The sequence below is a fragment of the Manis javanica genome, chromosome 9, assembly GCF_040802235.1.
Source record: "Manis javanica isolate MJ-LG chromosome 9, MJ_LKY, whole genome shotgun sequence".
Classification (NCBI taxonomy): Eukaryota; Metazoa; Chordata; class Mammalia; order Pholidota; family Manidae; genus Manis; species Manis javanica.
The window spans coordinates 105,318,053-105,340,312 of NC_133164.1; the positions used below are offsets into that span (position 1 = coordinate 105,318,053).

Genomic DNA, 22,260 nt, shown 5'->3' on the forward strand with positions numbered 1-22,260 from the left:
CTTAGCAATTCTCTTTTAGATCTTCCCATGTTTTTAAGATCTCTAGTTTTTAATCCTTCATTTAATAACTTAATATTATGGAGTATTATTATGTACTCTGTACTCTTAATCCTGAGAGTACAACTTTGTACTTGACAAAGTCCTAGTCCCCATGGACCTCATAAAAGATAAAAGGCATCATCTAAAATATTTCTGCTCTTTAGGACTTCTTGAGCCATTTTTAGAGTAGATGGGGAAAGCCCCTTCTTTTTCATTTCTTAAACACATTCCTTATTAAATCTGCCTTTTTCCTGAAAAAAAAAATCTACAGAAGGAATATTCCTCCTTTTCTTTCTTTTATTCTCTTGAAAGGAATTGCTTATAAATACTTAAGAAATAGCTGTTTTTAATGTGCAGTTAGCATAGTATGGAGACCTGCTTTGCATTCATTTTCCTTGGAAGTTATAAATTCTGATGGGCTTAGAAGTGGTTATTAAAATCAAAGTGGAAGTTGAGAAACAGAATTCTTTACATTTACCCGATCACGTACACTTACTTTATTTCAATTTATGAGCATTTCTCTCTCTGTAGACTGACCTTGTCCAGGAATCATTTCTGGTGACTTTGTCTTTCATTGATGTTCAGATGATACTGAAAAATCGCTGTAAACCACGAGTAACGCCTGCGGTAGAGCCCCATCTCACAGCTGCAAGGAGATGAGAGCTAGCAATAGCTTTGAAGAACAAAGTTGTGAGCCTGATGCCGTATAATTGCTCATCATCATCAGTGTTAGTTGGTCTATTGAAGGAGACAGAATGAGTCAGCATCCGTCAGCCACTGCTGTCCAACAGGTGAGAAGACTGTTGGCAGGATACCATGGGTGTCATGTGTCTAGATGGAGTGGAAGTGACGTAGAGCCCAGATTGAGAAAGTGTAGCAGTCCAATATAGCTGCATTACATCAGCTAGCTGGTTTCCTGTGCCAGCATCAGGACACACAGCCTCATCTGACATTTAGATGAACATCTATTGAATCTCTCTCTTGCTCTCTCTCACTCATTCTCTGTCACTAGCTTCATTGAAATATAATTTCTATGCCATAAAATTTGCCTGTTTTATGTATGCAATTCAGTGATTCTTAGTCTACAGACTTGTGCAACCATCAACTCAAACCAGTTTATAACATTTTCATTATTCCCCAAAGATCCCTCATGTTCATTTGCAGTCAATACCCATTTCCACCCCTGGTCTCAAACAGCCACTAATCTACTTTCTGTCTCTAAGGATTTGCCTTTTCTGGAAATTTCATATATGAAGAATCATACATTAGTTTCTTGTGTTTGGCATCTTCCCCTAAGCATAATGTTTTTGAAGTCTGCCCATGCTCAGTAGCTTGTTAAAATAAAATAAAATAAAATCACATTTTATTTATCCATTTACCCACTAATAGACATTTGAATTGTCTACTTTTTGGCTACTAAGCGTAGTGTTGATAATGTATGACTATTTGCATTCATATTCCTGGCCTTGCATCCACCAATTAAGATCTTCCATAATTGAGATTACTTCTATGCTAGGTATTTTTTCTTAGCTCTTTATGTTTAGAATTCTTCTAACTGTGTATGTATACATATGTGTTTTACATGTACACATGAATCTACATAGACATTTATACCCTATATATGCTCAATATGTTTCCCTGCTCTCTGAACTCATGAGGCCTCATTCCAGGGTATCCCTCATTTTCCTAATGATAGTAAGTAAATGATCAAACTTTCGAGAGAAACTCAACTACTTAATGGGTGGGGAAAAGGCCAAGGGCAGCAGTACTCTGCGTCATCCTACTTGCCCATTTCTAGGTGGCTAGTCCCATGCGGAGGTGACTGTAGTGAAGTGAGGTAATGAGGACAGGGGAGCAGGAGAGAGGTCAGTCATTTTCCCATAAGTTTGTGTAAAAGGAGGCAAAGGAGAAGGCATGAAATATTAATTGTATGTGCACTGATGTCAGATAACCTGTTGGTTGTTTTACATTCCTCATTACATTTAATCTTCACAACTATCCTACGAAATAGTTAGAATTATACCTATTTAATGCATGAGAAAATCAGGGCAATAAGAAATTATAGGGATATATTACTCACAATAAAGACCAAACTCAAATCTAAGTGTTTATGATTACAAAGCCCAAACCTTAAATAGAAGCCTGTAATTGTCTCTCCATATTGTGAGGTAAGAGAACAGAAGTGTGTCCTGAAGTTCCCAGCCGTCTTATACAGTATTTAATGATAGGTTTGGAATGCTAGATAATCACCTCCATGGTTGCCTTTCCACTCTGCAGCCAAGGAGAACACAAAAGTCAGATCCAAACTTTCACCAAGCTTTCCATATTCTGAGAGGAACCAAGGGTATTATGATAAAACGTGGCATCTAGCCCTGAAGTGTGTGTGTGTGTGTGTGTGTGTATGTATGTATGTACCATTAAGCCCACTGAATCAGAAGAGAAGCTGGGAATACAAATAGGAAACTAGTTTGCTGAACCTGTTAGGGAATTTTCTTTGGGTGGATGCAATAATTGTAATAGCAGCTACAATTAATATAATTCTACATGTCAGTTCATATGTTAAATGTTTTATGTACATTATAAGTTTCATTCTCACAACAAACCTATGAAGTGGGTGTCTGTATCAGATAATAGAGGTTAGGTTTTGCTATAATAACAAAACAAACAAAAGCCTCATAATCTCAGTGCCTTAAAAAATAAAACAGTTTGTTTCTTATCATGTTATATAGCCATTGCAGGCAGGCAAGAAAGTTTCCAAATCAGTCTCTCAGAAACAGAGGCTGACAGCCTCTTTGTGACACATCTCCATGGTTGCTGAGAATGAAAGTGAATGTGGCAAATTGGGCACTGGCTATCAAAGCTTCTGCCTTGACACCTGTGCTACATGTCACATTCATTCATATTTTATCAGCCAAAGCAAGTCACCATGGCCATACCCAATTGTATGAAGCATGGAAGTACAATCCTGTCATATGACCGGAGCTGAATGAAGAACTGGAAGTATTTGATAAACAGTTTTAATGATTAACATAGTTCATCCTTATTGCCACTGAATATTTGCCTCACTCTCCTTTCTCTGTGGAAAATGTCCTACTTTTGAGTAATTGCCAGACTGTTTCCCAAAGTAGTTGCATAATTTAACATTCTCACTATTAACATACAGGACTCCAATTTCTCCACATCCTTACCAATATATGTTAAAACCTATCTTTTTATTGCAGCCATTTTATTGGGCATGAAATAGTGTCTTATGCTTCTGAGGTGCAGGTCACTGATGGCTAATGATATTTATGTGCTTATTGACCATTTTGTATATCTTCCTTGAAGAAATGTCTAGTCAAATCTATTGCCTATAATTAATAGAATTGTCTTTGTGTTACTGAGTTGTAAGAATTATTTATATACTCTAGATACAAAACCCTTGTCAAATATGTGACTTGCCAGTATTTCTTCCATTCTGTGATTTCTAGGTGGTACCCCTTGAATCACAAAGGTTTTTAATATTGATGAAGTCCAACTTATTTTCTTTAGTTGCTTGTACTTTTGATATTATATCTGGCAAACCACTGCTTAACCCATGGTCATGAGGATTTGCTCCTGTATTTTGTTCTAAGGGTTTTATACTATGGCTTTTACATTAGGTCTGTGATCCATCTGGAGTTAATTTTTGTGTATGGTGTGAGGTAGGAGTTCAAGATTTCCAAATTTGTTCTTTTGCCAAGGATATCCAGTTTTACCAACACCATTTGTTGAAGAGAACATTTTTTCCCCATTGAGCTGCCTTGGCACTCATAAAAAAATCAGTTTAGCTTAAGTGTTAAGGCTGATTTTTGAAATTGTAGTTCTATTCCATTTAACTATATATCTGTTCTTTTGTAGAACCACATTGGCTTGATTATTCTTTCTTAGGAGTAAATCTTGAAATTCGGCACTGTGAGTTGTCCAACTTTGTTCTACTTTTTCAAGTTTGCTTCGGCTACTCTGGATGGCCCCTTATGTTTCCATATGCCATTTGAGAGTCAACAATTTCTGCAAAAAAACTCAGCCAGGATTTTCATAGAGATTGCACTGAATGCATAGATCAATTTGGGGAGTTTTGCCACCTTACTAATATTAAGTTTCTAATAGATAAACATAAATATGAGCATCCATTTAGGTCTTTTAGTTAGTTTCAGTTATGTTTTATAGTTTTCAGAGTATAAACTTTGCACTTTATTTGTCAAATTTATTTTGTAACTTATTCTATTTTATTCCCTTGTAAATGGAGTTTTATTTTATTTTTAAATTGTTCATTGCTAATGTATAGAAGTAGTTGATTTTGTATATTGACATTGTACCCTGCAACTTTGCAAGTCTTTTATTCCAATAGTTTTTTTAGTGAATTTCTTATAATTTTCTATATATAAGATTATGTGATGGCATGTAAATAGAGTTTATTTTTTCCTTTCCAATCTGGATGTCTTTATTTATTTATTTTTTAATAACTGCATGTGCTGGAACCTGTAGTACAAGGTCAAAGAGAAGTGCAGAGAACAAAAATCTCTGTCATGTTCCTTGAGGGGAAAACATTCCATTTTTCACCAGTATGAATGGTACAACTGTAGGTTTTTCATAGATGCCCTTTATGAGGCTGAGATATGCTCATCCAATCCTGATTGTTGAATGCTTTTATCATGAAAGGGTGTTGGATTTTTTCCAAATGCTTTTTTAGTATCTATTGGATAATCATGTAATTTAAAAATTGGTATGTATTAACTGATTTTCAGCTATTAAATGAACTTTGCATTCTAGGGATAATTCTACTTCATTATGCTGTATTATCCTTTTTATATGTTGTTGGATTCAGTTTGCTAATATTTTGTTGAGGATACTTGTGTCTATATTCATAAGAGATACTGGTTTATAGTTTTCTTGTGATGTCTTTGTCTAGTTTTGGTACCAGGGTAACACTAGCCCTGTAGAATGAGTTGAAAACTGGTCCATTTTCTTCTATTTTTTAAGATTGTGAAGTGTCTTAGAGGAGTTGGTATAAATTCTTCTTTAAATGTTTGGTGAAATTCACCAGTAAAATCATCTGGCTTTTTCTTTGTAGATAGTGATTTTGGTTGATAACTCACTCTCTTTAGTTTTTGTCTTTTCAGATTTTTTTTCTTGAATGGTTTCAGTTATTTTTGTTTTTTTTAGGAGTTTGTTCATTTTATTTAAGTTATCTAATATTTTGCCATATAGTTCATAATATTCTGTTAAATCTCTGTTTAATTCCTGATTCTAATTATTTGAAGCTTTTTTCTTGATAAGTTAGGTAAATGTGTATCAATTTTGTTGATATTTTTAAAAAAAACCAAGTCTTTGTTTCCATGATTTTCTCTATTTCACTAAGTTCCTCTCTAATCTTTATAATTTCCCTCTTTTTGCTCTAGGTTAGTTAGTTCTTCATTTACACTGTCTTAAGGGGGAAAGGTTAGGTTATTTTGAGATTTTTCTTGCTTTTTAATATAATTGTTTACAGCTATAAATTTCTCTAAGCATTCCTTTAACTGCTTCCCATAAGTATGTTGTGTCTTTATATTCATTAACCTGAAAATATTTTCTAATTTCCCATGTGATTTTTTTTTCACTAAACCATTGGTTATTTAGGAGTTATTTAATTTCCACATATTGATGAATTTCCCCAAATTCATAATTATATTTATATGTAACTTCATTCTTTTGTGGTCAAAATAACTATTTTTAAAGTAATTCCAATTCTTTTATATTTTAAATTTATTTAGGCTTATATTATGGCCCAGCAGATGGACTGTCCTCACAAAAGTTCTATGTACAATTAATGGGAATTTGCATTCTACTTTTGTTAGGGAGGGTATCCTAAGGTATCTGCTAATCTAGTTGTTTTTTAATGTTGTTCCAGTATTCTGCTTCCTTTTTTATCTTCAGCCTTGTTGTTCTGTCAATTAGTGAATGTGAGATATTGAAGTCCTTAACTGTTACTGTTGAATTGTCCAATTTTCCCTTTAGATGTGTCAGTTTTTGCTTCAGTTAATTTGGAGTTCTGTGGTTAGGTGCATCTCTGTTTATAATTGTTTTATCTTTCTGATAGATTGATCTTTTCATTACTATTAAGTGCCTCTCTTTATCTGTATTGCTTTTTATTTTAAAGTCTATTTTATTGATATCAATCTATCTACTCCAGCTGTTTTCATGATATTTCTTTTACGTTACTTTTTTTTCAACCTAAATATATCTGAATCTAGAGTGTGTCTTCTGTAGACAGAATGTAGTTGGATGCTGTTTTCTCCCCCTTATTTTGACAATCTCTGTCTTTATAATGGATTAATCCATTCACATTTAATGTTATTATTGATATATTTGGATTTTCACTTGCCATTTTATTTTATTTTTTTCCATTAATCTCATGTCCTCTTTGTTTACCAGTTGCTCCTTTACTGCTTTCATTTGCATTTAGTGAATATTTTCTATTTTAGTTATTTAATTCCTTTAATGACTTTTTCAGTGTATGTAGTTTTAATTATTTCCTCGGGAGTTCCTCCAAGGCTTACCATATATCTTAGTTTATCAGAATCTGTATCAGGTTTACATCTTAATTCCAAGAGGTACATAAACATTATTTCTATTATCTCTGCACTCTTTTCCTCTTTTTTGTGCTATATTATTATACATATTATAGGTTTATGTATTACAACCACCAAAATACATTGTTATGGCTATATGCAATTTATTATCTTTTTAAAAAGGTGATAGAAGAATAGAGATGAAGTGTTTTTAATAATGTTTGTTATCTTAAATTTATTTACTTTTTCTGGTTTCTTATTTGTTCCTGTAGATTCACATTATAGTTTGGTGTTATTTCCTTATTCCAATACAGGTTTTCTTCCACCAATTCCTTTATGAGGCTTTGAAAATATTACATATCTGTCTGTTACAGTGGCCTATCAATACAATTATATTCATGTTATTTTGTGAAATTATTTTTTTAATCAGTTGAAAGAATAAAGAAGTCTTTTATAATTGTGTAATTACTTTTGTGGATATTCTTTCTTTTTCCAGATAGCTTTGAATTACTCTCTGGGGTCAGTAATTCTCCCTGAAAAACTTCCTTTATTATTAATCTCTTGTAGGTGGATCTGCTAGCAATGGATTCTCTGTTTTCATTTGTCTGGGAAGGTGTTTATTAAACCTTAATTTTTTTGAAAGATAGTCTTCCTGGATGTAAAATCCTTGTATGGCATTTATTTATTTATTTATTGTTCCTTTCAGCATTTCAAATATGTCATCCTGCTGTCTGCTGGCTTCCATTGTTTCTTACATAAAGTCAGATGTTGATCTTACTAGGATTCCCTTTTATGTGTTAAGTCTTTTTATTTTTGATGCTTACAAAAATTTTTGTTTTGGATTTGGCTTTCAGCATTTTGTTATGATGTGTAGATGTGATGCCCTTTGTATTTGTTTTTCTTGGAATTTGGGCTTCATGAAATTTGGGAAGTTTTGTACTTTCTTGAACATTTTTATGCTTCCTTATTTTTTCTTTCCTCTCTTTCTTGTACTACATTTACATAGATTGTTGGTATATTTAATGGCATCCCACATTTCTCTAAGGCTGTTTAATATTTTTTCATTCTTTTTTCTTTCTGTTCTTTAGACCGCATAATCTGTATTAATCTCTCTTCAAGTCTGTTGATTTTTTCTTCTGCCAGTTCAAACAGTGTTGAACTTCAATCTAGTGAATTTAAAATTTTAATTGTACTTTTCAAATCCAGAATTTCCATTGATTTCTCTTTTATAATTTCTTTCTTTTTATTGATATTCTCTATTTGGTGACATGAAGTCATGTTCTTTTACTTCTTTAAGCATGCTTTCCTCTACTTGAAAATATTTATTATAACTACTTTGAAATCTGTATGTTAAATTCACCATCTGGACCCTCTTAAAGGCCATTTCTGTTGCCTGCTTTTTTCTTTTTTTTCCTGTGTATTGGTCACATTTTCGTGTTTCTACCAGAAATGGTAACTATGTGGGTATTTTTCCCTGTTCTTTCTCCCCATTGAAGAAAAATACTTGACTTTGTGAACATTTTAGTGAAGATACGGGATGGGACACAAAGCAAAAGGAGCCTTAAAGTCTTGGGCTTTGTGTTCCAACAGACTCAATTCCTTTGGTTAATTTAGGGGATTTTAAATAAAATGGTTGACAAAAGCAGAAGAAAGAAAGTGGTGTTCCATGCATATTCCCATCCATACTAGAAAAAAAATCACATGGATGGAGAGGAAAAGAGGAAATATGGTAAAAGAATGATAAAAGAGGTAAAACGCAGGATCTTTGAGAATGTGGTACCTGGGACATGATTCAACAGGATGTTTAAAGGATTCCAGAGTAGAGAGAATCCATCCATGGTAGTAAATAATGTCTGTACAATAGGTCCAGGTGGACAGAGCAAAGATAGATACGCAGTTCTCTCTATTCCATGGCAGAGTAGAAGCTTCAAAAAGATGTCTATGTTTCTGCCTGCCTGGTCATAGCAGAGAAGTGAAAACAGACTTAAAAAAGCCTTAGGGACAGAGACACGAACTGTCTCAAGGGTGACTTGTATGTTTCTGTGGCTGAGGACCAAAAATCAGGAACTGTAGGTCTCCAGTGTTCTTGTTTATATAGCTGACTGAAGGAGAGATGTATAGTTGATTCAAAGACCATGATATCTTATCCCTATATAAATCCTGAAATTTAGAGCAACCAGAGCATTTTCCTACAATATGAAAACTGAATAAAAACTAATTTTTGATTTAGAAAAAAATAAATTTTTTTGCACACACATGAGAATAAGAAGACCTAGTAAAGAAGAGTAATAAGAGGGAGCTAATTCTACTATAAATTGAAGTACACAGCTCTTACCTTTAGAACAGTGTGGTATTGGCACAGGATAGGCAAACCAAAGGGACAGAAAAGAATCCAAAAAAGAAGTCTCAATTGTATATAGAAATCTAGTGTGTAATAAGGGCAACCTTTGAATCAATGAGTGAAATTACAAATTTTTTTAAATAAGTAGTTTGTTGTAAGTGAATATTTTAAAGAAATCAAGTTGGATCCCAGATTGCACATCAGGCTGAATTCCAAATGGATTAGGTATTTAAATTCAAAACCAAGCTAAGTACCAGAAGAAAATATGGTGAAATGGATGAATTCCTCTATGTCCAGAGAAAGGCAAAACTCTTTCCTAATCATGAAAAAAAATTAATCCATATACAAAGTAAAATGAAAAATGACAAGCTGGGATACAGTGTTGTAGAGTATAGACTAAAAATTAACTGAAATTTAACATCCTTAATGTATGAAGAAATAAAAACAAAAAACATACCAACAGTTCTGTTTTTTTTTTAAATGGGCAAAATAGAGATAACAAACAAATCACAGAAATTGTCATTTGCCCTTACACATTGGAAAATTAATTGATCTCTCATATAGTAAGAAACATACCAATATAAATTTCAGTGATTAACAAAAGGTATGGTTAGGAATGGTGCTCCTGCAGCTCCTCATAGTTCCAGCACATTTCTCTCATACCCTTAACACAGTGTGGCTTGTGTTATGGTTTGTCCAAGTTACTTCTCCTCCCCTGCTATGTACTCTTCACCTTACCATGGGCAAAACTGTGTGAATTTTTTCTTTCTACTGCTTAATAGAGCATGTTTACTTGATTTGTGATTTAAAACCTTATTCAAATGCTTAGCAAAATGATAAATTCATATCCAGAAAACCAGCAGCATCTCGTTTATTCTGACTTTCTAGCAAGATGCAGCAAAGTGTGCTGGGCAAATACACAGCTTTGGAGCAAGATTATTTAGGTTTAATTCCTGGTTTTGCAATTTACAGCTGTGTGACTTTGGGCAAGATATTTATTCTCTCAGTATTTATATTTCCTTTGGATGATAATAGTTTTACCTACCCACAGGGTTATTTTGAAGGCTAAATGATTTATTACATGTAAAACTCAACAGTGCCAGCTTGTAAGTTTAAGTGCTATATAAATATTTTCCATTATTATCAATCAAGGAAATAGCACTTATTTTCAACCCCAAAATATTGGAGAAATATCTTAGGAAAAGATGATAAAAGAGAATATATTAGGCTCTAGGTGGGGGGCAGGGAACTCTGTCTTTTCTATTTTCACCTCCTTGCCTCCTGTGATAATTCGTACAATTATTACTGCATTCGCAGCAGCCAGTCTGGCACTTTTACTTAAAATTAGACAACACTAACTTCCCACTGCATCCTTATTTACCTCATGCACTTGGAATAACCAGTGAATTTTATGGCAGGGGTTATTTTGAAAGATGGCCTTCCAGGCCTTCCAAAACCATCCTGAATAAATCAGTGAAACTGAAGTGATTGCAGTCATGCACATCCTGCTCAGCGTTTGTCACCTGGCTTAGGAAAGGTACCTGGTGAACACCATTCCTTGGCTGTATTTGGGGAAACAGATGTTTGTCCTTATGATCTTCTAAGGAGTGGCTGAGAATTAGGACTTCAACTTCCCCTAAAAGTTCTATCCTCTCAAAAATGTTAATGATAATGATAAAAGCAGTAATATTACCTGACATGAAAGACTAATATTTATCATACACAAAGAGGTTTTCTAAATAAGAAAGTTTATTTTTATTGACCTCTAACATAAAATATAAACAGACTTAATCTGCTTACTGTGAAAATACAATTTCAAGATGAGTCTCCTGATCACCTTTTATCCCTAGGCTCCTTCTATATGGAAAACGTGGGGCTGCCTGCTGGCTGGATCCACTGATGACTGAGGACTCTTAACAATTTGTAAGAGGAAGAGTCTGCTGAAGCCCTCCGGGATCTAGGGTCCATCTCCGCTCATGTATCTAATGTTCTTGCTGTTCAACTTACCTTTAGTTAAGAGTTACAAATACCTACTTGTTCAAGGACATAGAGTTGGAATAATTTGTATAATTTTTTAACAAACCCTAAAAGGAAACAAGAAGCCATGTGGTCTGGAGGAAGTCAGTCAGTATTGAGATTTGGATCTACCTCTGAACAACTGCTGTGAATAGATAGAGCACCCTTTAAATATTTGTTTTATTAAATTATCAAATAGGGCAATCTGAATGTAAATTCAGGTTTGCAGATTCAGGGGCAGGACTAGCAGCACCTGCCAGGGAGGGGAGTTAGACTGGACCAGAAATGGGGAAATGGCTAAGCATAGAAATCAAACTTTGGTGACAAGGAGTTTTGTCCTTGGGGAAAGGGGCTCCAGGCAAGAATGTGCAGGCTGGTAATCAAGGAACCCAGGGAATGGAGAAATAGGAACCACTATCACAGTGACACTGGCACTGTGGGAAGGAAATTGAATCAGCCATTTTTCATAGACATCTCTTTGAGAAGGCTGACTCAGTAACCATTTGTTAGGCTACAGTAGGGTTCTTTGTGTTTCCCTTTCTAGGGACAGAAAAAGGCCCACAACCTGGAATTGGGCCTGGCAATGAGAGGAAGAGATTAAGTGAAACTGGTTTCTAAATTTAAAGGCATAGAAGAGCAGGAAGCCAGGAAAGCCTTTACAGAAAGTGACTTCACTGCATGTCTGCTTTCCTCCCAGAGCTTCCCTGAGTGGCCCCCAGTAGTGGGGAAGTGCTTAGGCTCTGGAAAGAGATACGCCTGGGTCTGCATCCTGGTTCTACCATTCACTACTTGCCCCATTATTTCCAATTTCCTTAACCACTCTGAGTCACAGCACCATCACCTAATCAATGCTAATGATAATTATTCCTGAAGAGCATTATCCTAGGGTTAGATCAGAAAATCTAAATAGTCTGGCACACAGTCAGTGCTCAAAAATTAATGTTACTTACTTTGAACTCTTTTTAAAATTCTCCTTTTTTCATCTAAGTAACTTAAAATTTGGGAGTCATTACTTTAGCATAGCAAAATTTAAAACTAACGTATGTATTTATCTAATAATTCAGCTTTTGAGATTTTTTTTTTACCTCCCAGTGATATGAGAAATGCATGTACAAAGGAATTCACATAAGTAGAGCCAACCTAAACATCAATGGGGTAGGGTTAAATGAATGATAAATGCAATGATATGCCATGCAGTCACTAAAATGAACAGTCTCTGAGTTGATTTAAAAATATGCTGATATGTATGTGTGTGTGTGTGTGTGTGTATATATATATATATATATAAAACAAGAGAGGGATTAGGGGCGTTGACCTCCCATGCAGTTGAAAACTCATGTGTAACTTCTAACTCCTCAAAAATTTAACTATTAATATCTTATTGTTGACTGGAAGCCTTACCAGTAATATAAAGTCAATTAATACATATTTTGTATCTAATATACTGTATTCTTACCGTAAAAAAGCTGGAGAAAAGAAAATGTTTTTCAAATTGTCACAAATAAAAAACTTTGCAAATACATTTACTGAAAAAAAAAATCTGCATGTAAGTGGACCCAGACAGTTCAAGTCCTTGTTGTTCAAGGGTCAACTATAAAATCACATTATGTTAAAAGAAGGATATTTGTTACATGCTTGTTTATATAACTATTTTATGGATGAAAACAAAATACTTTTTTAAAAAATGTACTACATTTAGGGACTGATCTAAATATGTTATGGTTTGAGAGTAAAGAAATATTCACTTTTTACTTTACTATAATATTTAAATTCTAATCCTGACCAGTTATTACTTCTATAATTTAAAAATAGTAGATAAAAGTGGCTAACCTGCTTTTTAAATTCACAATTTAAAATAAGAAAATGAAGAGAAATTTGGGTTGGCTTATGACATGAATACAGTAATACTTTCTTTACTATATGTTCTACTTTTTTTCTTTAAATAATTGAAATATTTCAGTTACAGGAAAAAATGAAAACAAAATCCAAGCCATGTACAACTCCAGACCTAATAATTGCCATTTTAACATTTGCTGTCTTATATAAGCAAACATACATGATAATACCAATATATTAGAGGTTCTGCTTTTTTACCTTTTTTCATACTATTTCCAGTTTTCTTCTGGAATCATTATCCTGAAGTGGTTTAACTGTTCCTCACACATGCATTTTGGCCATTTACTCTTTACAGCAACTCTATATGGTTGTTGTTATTATCATCAAGGCTTAAAAAGGTATAGTAACTGGTACTACTCACATAGATAGTATACTGTTCAATTAATTTCATTCATTAAATGATGAAGCTTAAATTCAAACCCAGGACAATCTGACTAAACCTTCAGGTATGTTCCACTAAGAAGCAATTATTTCTTCTGGTGAGTGAATTTACCTTATCTAAATCTTACTGTTATGAGTTGAATTGTGTACCCCCAAAAGATATGTTTGAGTCCTAAACCCCAGTGCCTATGAATGTGACCTTATTTGGAGATAGGACCTCTTCAGATATAAACATGTGAAAATGAGGGGATACTTGATTAGCTTAAGCCCTAAGTCAATATGACTGATGTCCTTGTAAGAGAAGAGACACAGACAGACACAGAAGGAAGCGTGCCATGTACAAATAGAGGCAGAAATTGGAGTGATGCAGTGGCAAACCAAGGGACACCAGGGATTGACAGTCACCCCCCAGAAGTTAAGAGAAAAGCCCAGAATAGATTCTTCCTTAGGTCCTTGAGAGAGAATATAACCTCGCTGGCACCTTGGTGTTAGACTTCTAGCCTCCAGAACTGTGATATAAAATAAATCTGTTGTTTTAAGCAATCCCAGCTTGTGGTACTTTGTAACAGCAACCTTGGGAAAATAATACATGTATTCATTCAACAATGTGTTGAATAATTTAGGAAAACAGTTAAGGAGTATGCATTCTTGAACCAAATTCTTAGGTCCAGATCCTGGTTCTCCTACTAATTGCAAGGTTTGTGGCAAGTTATTAACCTCTCTGCTTCATCTAGTCAGGATATTAAGAATAAAATGAGTCTTTGCCTCTAACATAAAAAAGTGAAAGAAATAAAATAATAAAATTAAAAGTATATCTTAGCAATACATAAAACCAAAAGACTATAGAGATTATCAACAAAACTAAAAGGAAACACTAAAAATAGATAAAATTAGCAAGCCTAATCAATAAAAAACAAATGACACAAAATATTAGAAATGAAAAAGAGGCACATAATAACAGGTACAGTATAGATTTTTTGGGTCTGAAGGGAATCCTATTAACAGTATTTTGAAAGTACATTTACAGATTTTTAACAAGAATGAATGTTTCCTAGAATATAGAATACTCCAGAAGGTATTCTAGACTATATTAAACAAAGAACAGCAAAAATCTAAATACATACACACAAATGAAAGGCATTGAATTGATGATCAAATGACTGTTCTGAAAGACACTACTGCTAGATAATTCTATGAATTCATTTGCCAACCCTTTGAAAGACAAGAGTAACGATTTCAGAAAAAGAGAATTGTCTAGAATATCATTGATAAAAAAATTGTCCAGGACAACACAATCAAGATAATCTCATGCAATTTCATTTTTAAGCAGTGATACAGATATTCTAAATCAAATATAAATTAAATAGTGTATACAAATATTACCTAATTACTAAGAAGAGAATATACCAGAAATATGAGGATGTATCAACATCAGAAAATGTAGAACAAGATTTTAGCAGTAATGGGTTTCTGGACAAAAATCTTATGATTCATTTTAAATGAAGTTAGGATAAAATTCTTAAAAATGGGCCTTTGTTAATATATTTACTGAAATCTGACTAAGAGCTTGCTTAATGGTTAAACTTTATAATCTTTTTCACAAAGAATTTGCACAGTTTTGTGAGTTTTTTTTACCATATGTTTATTGCTACTCTATATAGAATTTTTTCTTTGCATTTCCTAATTATTTTATAATATATGCAAGTTGCCGATTTTTATATATAGATCTTTTATTCAGTAATCTTGCTGAATTGTCCTAGTTTGTCTGTTGACTCTTAGCCTGTGTAGACAAAGAGAACTTTATTTGCCTTTATAACAATGATCTTTTCTTTCTTTTCCTTATTGTATTAACTAGGACCCTTAGTGATGACAAGGATACTCATTGTTCTCAATACTAGTCAACAATGCAATAAGGTAATTCACAGGAGGTGCACTCTGAATGCCCAATGATCAAACAACAGAATGCACCATCTCACTAATAAAGTAATCCAAATTAAAACTACGGAGATGCCGTTTAACTGACATCAAATTGAAAAATCTGACACTTCCAAGTGTTCATAAAGGTGTAGAAAATTATAAAATTGCTGACAGCTATGCAAATTTATACATTCACGTTGAGCAGGGGTTCTCAAAGTGTGGACCCCAGACCAGCGGAATCAGCATCACTTGGGAACTTGTTAGAACGGCAGACATTCAGGCCTCACCCCAGACCTACTGACTCAGAAGCCCTGGGCAGGGGGAGCAGCAGTGTGTGTTGTGGTAAGCCTTCCTGGTGTTCCCAAAGCATGCTGAAAGTTCCTGATGTAGAGGAGTAAGCGGGAAAGCTATTTGACATGATCTGGCAAAAACGAAGGTATACCAGTTTCACTTTTAAGTATAAATTCAAGAGAGATTCCTAAGCATCTGTGCAAAGAAACGTGAGCCAAAAAATTCATAGCTGTGTGGTTTGTAATAGTATAAAATTGGATATTTATCGTAATTCCCTTCAATATGAAAATGGAAAAGCTGTAAAATAGTAAAACAAAACAAAACAAAACAAAAAAAGCATTATATAGTTCTTAAAATGAATGAACTGAAGTGGGTAAATCTGGAAAAATAATGTTGAATGATAATGCTGTGCTACATAATGCTATTTAAGAAAGTGAAAACTTACTGAATGTTTAATGTATTTTAGCACTATCTTAAGTGCTTTATGTGTATTTCCTCATTTAATTCTCCAAGCAAGCCTTTGGAAGGTAATAGGATTAGATCCATATTTTAAAACGAGGAAACTGGCACAGAGACATTAAACAACTATCTAAGTTCATTCACATAGCTAATAGGTGGCAGCCTGTCTCCAGAGTCTGGGCTCTTAGCAATACTGCTTGTTAGTATGGAAAATGTATCATTGATCTTAAGCTTACTGCAATGCAGAGCAGGATCGTTTATTATCAGTGGATAAAAACCAAATTCAGAAGAGTGGCTGCCTTTAAGGAGCAAGGGAGAGAGTAGGTCCTAGGAAGGTTTCAACCTGACTGGAAATGTTTCATTCCTTAAAAAGTTTTGAAGCAAAGATGTTGATTTTTAATTTTTTTAAAACAACTTTCCATTTTATATGTTTTCTGTTTATAGTGTTAGAAATATTTAAGAATAGTTCTAATAAATCATACCTCTTCCCTCATACTATAGAATCATTGTCATTTATGTTTTCAAATTTGGACTTAGAAACACATTTTCAATTAATTTAAGAACCCAGGAAAATGTACAGAGTAACTTTTGAATCACCCAAATCTGTGACCTGACGCAAAGTTAGTAAACAAACTATATCCATGGAAAACCAGGAATGATTTTGCAACTGATCTCCTGAGCAAGGTTAAATTACTATTAAGCCTTATGGACATGGAGATAACTAGACAGTTTTACTTAAAAGAATAATGATCTACGTCTGTTTTGCTCTTTGAAGGTTAATTTACAAATTAAGAATTTTATGTTTGTAGTGTCCAACACAGAGGCAGTGTCTGGATTACTTAGAGATAACAACCATCCTTAAATAATTGCTTAGAGCAGGAGATGACTCACATGTGTAGTTCTTGGACAGAGGAACACATATTTCAGACCACCTACTGTTACCACTATCTAATAGAGGCCAAGCCATTCCCACCTTCATTTCTTAAGCAATGTGTGTCTTGCCATCAGTCAGAGTCAGATGTAGACAGAGTAAGATGAACATCATCCATTCTCCCTGTCGCGGTCATTCATCACTGCCTTGGGGAATTCTGTAAAGCCTAAGGAGGAACTCTGAATGGCGTAGAAAATGAACCCAGGTAGAGAATTTAGGAGGTATGTGTGCTTGTCCCAGCTGTGTTATAAAAATAATAGAATTTTAGACTGTTAGCGGTAAAGGGACCTCATGGGTCATATCTCTTAGCACCATCATTTTAAAGATGAGAGTCAGTGAGGAAGTGACTTGGTCAGTGCTGTATCCAACCCATCCTCAGTTATTTATTGAGAAACAGATGAATTGAAGGGAACAATGTGCTCACATGGAAGTCCTGGACTCAGAATCTCAGACACACTACAGAGCCATGTGATTGTAACAGGCTCTCACAGTTCTCTTAATTTACAGCACAGTAAATGGGGATGCAGTGAGCCCCCTGACTGCCCTCAGGTTTACTGTGAGATCAGAACAACAAAGGTGCATTTCCCTACTTTTTTCTGCTTTGCTTTTTTGGCTGCAACTTCTGTTGCTCTTATCCTTCTCTTTAATTAACTCTGTGTCATAAGGAACTCTTGTCCATCACCATCTCTTCAGGAGATCTTAGCGAGCATTAAATCTAAATGTAGAAAGTCTCCAAAGAATAAAGCATTATACAAACACACGAGGTAATTGGAAAGTGGTTTATCCATTGTTTGATAGACTCTGATTTCTCTACTCAGCCATTGTACTGGAAGTGTGGGGGGTGTGGGTATTGAGGATCAGGGAAGTAGAGAACGTTGGGGCTGGGGCAGGGGAAAATGCGTGAAGCACAGAGAGAGGCAGTAACAATTTGGAAAATAGCTCAACAAGGGGACGGTAGAGGGGGACTAGATATGGAAAACAAACTTCCAATTTCATAATCTGTGCAAAAGCCAGTTCTGACCAAATTGCTCTTACAGAGATTAAAAAGAAAAATAGCAAATTGATCTGGATATGCCAAGTTAGCACTTTTACCCACACCCAACTCCATTTAACATCTTCGTAGGTGGCCGAGACAACTCACAGGCATCCTGCGTATGTCATAAGGAAATATTGTGGTTCTTGAAAATATGGCAGATGGAAGGCTTTAAGGATGCTGTACAGACGTGTTACTTGTCACTGGCTGAACTAAGCTCCCAATCAGTTCCCAGGCAGCCTCTTCCACCTGACGGAGTTACCGTGCGGTCTGACCAGAGATCAGCACTTCTCAAAATGGGAATCTTATTCTTGGTGTTTAACTGGGGCCATAGAATATAGAATGAGTAGAGTGTTAATTTTATTTTTGTTGTGTTGATTTTAGTTGACAGTTTAGGGGAGGAAGATAATAAGTTATTTAACAAACATTTAAAAATATTTTCACATAAAATGAAAGGTTTCTAGAGTAGAATGCAAAACCTACATGCTTTTAGGAAAAACTAAAAGTGACTTAAAGAAATGTCCAATAAACTTGTGTTTGGGGTGGTCTTGTAAGCCCTCAGGGCTTTGCCTTTATTGTCTGTGCTGCAAGGAAGAAGTGTCCCTGATCTCCTCACTGTGTCCCAGGCATTGGATGGGAGGCACTCTGACCCTGGGTGACACAGGGATTGCTTTCGTGGTCTGAAGTCAGGTGGCACAGAGGAGCCCAACTGCGAGTTGTCAGCGACCATCTATTTGCAGCTGGAGCAATGAGTGCCTCGGTCCTGAAAGGGGGTCTGGGTGAGGCACCACACTCCACTGTACCCTGTCTGCTGGCTGCTCCCCTTAAGGTGCTTACCCTGCCCCCTCTCACCACAAACTACTGGTGAGAGTTACAGGACTCACCCTGAGTCTATTACGCAAACACATGCAGCCTGAGAGAAAGCAGCCATTTCCAGTGAGAACCACCTCTTCTTCAAGGGCTGATGTGTAGATTAAATGCAAAAGCAAGTAAACACAGGACAAGCCTTTGCAAAGGCTCCCAAACAAGCTTATTTTCCTAAATTACCATTACTTTGACTCCCGTCCTTTGCCCCTGAAATTATTTCCATTTCAGAGTGCCGGGATTTGCACTTAGTAGTTGGAATATTTGGGTGTGAAGAGCCTTTCCCTCCTTTATGTAGGTGTTCACTTTTGTAACATAATGGTTATAAAATTGATCCTGTTACTTAGAATTCATAATAGTATTTTTTAGGCCTAAAAACTTCCCATCCAAACAGTCTTATTTCCTTGTTTTTTTAAGATAAGGCTCTTTTATGAGTTTTCTTCCAGTTAAAAGAAAGGAGGAAAATGTACTTTAAAATGCCTAAAAAAAAATGTTTTCTTTATGTAAAAGTCTACTGTTTCATGGTTGAAAGGATTTGTGGATGCATCTTTATTTATTAATTTTTTTTAATTTAGGAAGTTCAAAAACTTAAAATTTAAAAAAGCATAAAAGAACACTTAGGTATGTCTCGGGCATAACAGAACCACCTGATGCTAAATGCTGATGTAAATGCTGTCTTCATACAAAACTGACCTCTACTCATTCCCATCCCGACTCTCGGGTTAATCCTTTCCCTTTAGCCTTCCCCCTGAAGGTACTAAGGTAGGATAAAGAGGAATAAGCTTAGATACATGTGACAGAGCAATCCCAGATATTAGAGTACTAAAAGAAAGAAAAAAAAAAAGAGGAGCTGAGATAAAAAATGGTGCTATATCATGAACTGAGGGGGCTGAGGAAATTAACTTCTATGCCCCTGAAGAGGAGACAAGAAAGGCAGGGGACAGGGGAACGAAAAAAGAAGAAGCCTTATGACGACACAGAGGAAAATGAGTGCATTTATTTGGGTTTGGTGTTAGTCATGGTTTCAGGCAGCTATAAAAAATAATCATTTTCAGAGAGACAATAAGTGAGAATGAATTTAGGAGGAAATGATACGGGGGTTCTTGCTTGCCGAGTCAAAAGAATGCATTTAGCAAACACCCAGTGTAGGAGAGCCAGGGACAGGCTTTTAGAGATAACTGAGAGGGCAGAGCTCCCGGCTCATGCCAGGAGGGGACAAGAGAGCCCGTAGTGGTGCCGTTATCTAGGGGTTTTATAGGCAGTTGAGGATTTTGGGGAACCAGATAAAGGCTTAGGGATATGTTGTTAAGCGGTCCCTGAATATTAAAAGGTAACTTAGCACAAGAAATTTACTGCTCTGATTTCTCCCTGGGATACCTGTTTCTTGGTCTGGGAGCTTATCAAACAAGGCCGCCTGCCCAGGCCCTAAGGTGGGCTGAGGTATTGTCTGTTTGCTAAAGAGTAAGTTAAGAATCTTATTTCTTGTGACTGGGCTTACTTGCCATATTAATTGCCCAGGTTATATATTACTTGATTAGGGGCTAGAGGAGGAAAAGCAGCATCTGGGCAAAGTTAAAGGAGATAAGCCGGGCCTTTGAGCAGGCTAAAGTAAATTTTACAATAGCCTCATTTAATTGACACAATGAAGACATGGGCTGTACTGACCTCATTTTCTTGCCTGGGGATATTCAAACATTCCAGGCCAAGTTACTCCTGGCTTTTTAGTTTTAACTAATCTCACTGAAGAATGCTTATATTCCTAGTTTGATATTTTTACTTTAGAGAGTTAATGTGACTCTGACTTTGCTTAATTGTTTAATACGGAGTTTTGGTAGGGGTCTTTTTCTGGAGGCCCTCACGCTACTCTGACTACACCCACAGTCCCTGTCTCAGAAACACATTAACAAGTTATTGAAAGTGAACTATTGCATAGGTTTTGATTTACTTTTATTCAGTTTCTTAATTTTCATGTTTAGAATTATCAGCTCTATTTTTTTTCTATTTTTTTTAATTTTAAGATCAGCTTTATGACCTAAAAACCATTAGATTTTATTCGGTAATGTCATCTCTTTGTTTCCCATTTCCAGAGAGAAATAATACTATTGCCAGAATACAGAATCTCCTTATTTATTATTATTTGCCGCCCAAGCAGAGACCAGCCCATTGAAAGCCTCCATCAGTTAGCAGTTGCAGTGAGAAAACAACACAAAACAAAGTACTTAGGACTCTGTGGTGGTGAATCATATAGTGTGTCAACTTAGGTGAATTTGAACCGTATTCCCCCAATTTCCTTTAGTTGCATAGTTTTAGGGCAATATAAGTCACGAGAGACATTTGGCTCAAGACGCAGAAGAAGAAGGGAAGACTCCTGTCTGTGTGCTTGGGTGTTTGGTGTGGCGATGTGTGGTGCTATGACTATTACTGGAGAGAGGTGCTTGGTCTTGTCATGAAAAGAATTCAGAATGGATGAAAAAAAGGTGTTGAGCTTTATGAATTATTGGGAGAGTAAGAGTTTAAAGAAAAGTGAGAGTACACACCTAGAGCAGGTGCTGGCAGACCCACAGGGAGTCACACCCAGGCATGTGGAGTATTCTAGAATGCTGATAAATGTGTCATCCTAGTAGGAAGTTTCAGAAATTTGTTGAAGCCTCATCTCCTGACCCCACACTTCACCTATGTAGAACTTGCTTCATGTTTCTCACTTTATTACTAAGAGTTTAACCAACTTTTTCCAGTGTCACCTTTGCATCTCCAATGTTAATACTTTATGATACTGGATGTTTGACTATGTTTTCCTGATTACTCTGATATTGACAACACAAAGCTTGGGGAGATTTGGGGAACCCTATAAACTATTTTCAGTCTCCTCAAAGGCACCTAAAATCAACATATTATCTGAATAAGTTTTGTGTAGATTCTGTGCAAATACAGCTTCAGAGATAAATCCTTTAACTTTTTTCCCATTTATCTAATTTGAGCCATATGAACTTGCCAACTTTCAATCTTTTTGACCCATGAAAATGGTAATTTCAGATAGTTTAATAGATTACTGAAAATTTTCATTTTTCCCCTTTGGTACAGTGTCCTCAAGATGTCTCCTGGCATGTAACACCACCTTGATCTCCCAGCTTTACATACTCCTTTCAGGAGCAGCTCCCCTCATGCCTGACCCACTTAGTGGGCCAGCTCAGACATTTAGATCGAAACCATCCCATTTAACTGAAGGATCAAAAGGCAACAAGACAAAGCTAGTAAGCAAAGAAGGCACTAAAGTCTCCTTCTTTCTCCTGTAAAATGTCAATGTCCCCTGGAGGTGTACATTCATTTCATTCTGTGATTGTGTTTGAACTATATTGGGGTAATAATAGTCTGGAATTTAAGGCAGTTTAAGAATGAAACCTTCCTGTTGAGTAGTTGCCAAGTGTTTTTAGAAACTTATAAAAACCTTTATTAATTTTTAAAATTGCACTTACAATTAAAATTTGCTTGGGATTTGGAAAGTAAATAGTTCAATGAGAATGTA

The 22,260-nt window shown here is 35.4% G+C and overlaps 2 long non-coding RNA genes across 2 annotated transcripts in view; one reads left to right on the forward strand and one right to left on the reverse strand.

The window, feature by feature from the left end:
• The window catches only part of LOC140843551 (uncharacterized), a 75,334-nt gene extending 74,627 nt beyond the window's left edge, over positions 1-707 (reverse strand). Inside the window, exon 1 of the long non-coding RNA XR_012121399.1 lies at positions 577-707. This is a non-coding gene — a long non-coding RNA (uncharacterized lncRNA). The remainder of the gene's footprint in view (positions 1-576) is intronic.
• LOC140843550 (uncharacterized) overlaps positions 1-891 on the forward strand; it is a 79,820-nt gene extending 78,929 nt beyond the window's left edge. The window contains exon 3 of the long non-coding RNA XR_012121398.1: positions 625-891. This is a non-coding gene — a long non-coding RNA (uncharacterized lncRNA). The remainder of the gene's footprint in view (positions 1-624) is intronic.
• Positions 892-22,260: the final 21,369 nt, after the last annotated feature.